The sequence below is a fragment of the Rhinolophus sinicus genome, linkage group LG10, assembly GCF_036562045.2.
Source record: "Rhinolophus sinicus isolate RSC01 linkage group LG10, ASM3656204v1, whole genome shotgun sequence".
Taxonomy (NCBI): domain Eukaryota; kingdom Metazoa; phylum Chordata; class Mammalia; order Chiroptera; family Rhinolophidae; genus Rhinolophus; species Rhinolophus sinicus.
This window is the reverse complement of record NC_133759.1, coordinates 74,618,185-74,619,395: the sequence shown is the minus strand read 5'-3', so window position 1 is coordinate 74,619,395 and position 1,211 is coordinate 74,618,185.

Sequence of the window (1,211 nt, the reverse complement as noted above, 5' to 3'; positions counted from 1 at the left end):
CCAGAGGACTGAAAATGGGTCTAAAATGACCAACAGAAGATGAGGCACACATTTTGGTTACTTTGGTTCATGGCTGCATCCTACTTACGTAGGGTTACAATAAACGAGTGCCTAGGTCTCCGTTCGAAAGAAAGGGAACAATCATTTATGCCAACAGCTACTGCAAGGATGAATAAAACAAGAACTGAGACTTGACCTCTGGACTTACCAAGTGGAGGTCACTAGTAACTGAGACGAGAAGGTTTTCAGTGGAGTGGTTTGGGTTAAATCTTGATTGGGGTCTGTACATGAGAGAATGGGGAGTGGAGGCACTAAGTACAGAAACCTCTTAGAAGAAAGAAGAGCAGAGAAATGGTGCTGCAGCTGGAGGGCGGAGGGAGATGGTGGTTTCAAGAAGCCGTTTTTTAAGATGGGAAATATTTCAGAATGTTAAATGCTATTGAAAACAATCTAGTGGAGAGAGGGGGAAAAATATTTGGCAGAGGAGAGGGATAACTGTAGAAGCAAAGTCCTTGAATAGCTACAAGGGTGCCAACCCTTCACACAAAAATCTGTGTATAACTTTTGACTCACCCCAAAATTAAGGTGTTCCTCAAAATCCAAAGGGTATTGGTTGTAGGACCTCCCCAGTGGATACCAAAACCTGGATGCTCAAGTCCCCTACATACAATGGCACAGGTCAATGTATGCTGTTGCTCTCCACATCCACATACTCCCAACTTTGGGCCAAAAACAGTACAGGAATTTTTTGAAAAAGTCATGTGTAACTGGATCTACAGAGTTAGAACCTGTGTTGTTCAAGAGTCAGCTGTATAGTAACTTGGGGTATGATCAGAATCACTTTACATGTAATCAGGGAAAGGATGGGCTATTCAATAAATAATGCTGAGGCCAATTGTTTTCCCATTTAAAAAAAAGATAAAATTAGATCCCTCCCTTATATCATAAACAAAAATAAATTCTAGATGTCATAAAGGCCCCAACATAAAAAGCAAAACTTCACTGTTCAGAAGAAAATGTGTTAGAACATCTTTATGACTTTGGAGTAGAAAAGAATTTCTTAAAAAGATAAAAAAGCAAAATCAATAAAGGAAAAGATTTTAAAATATGGATATACTAAAACTCCCATACTACAGGTTTAACATAACAGAGTTGAAAGATGAGTCATGTATTAGAAGAAGACACTTGCATCACAGATATCCAACACAGGA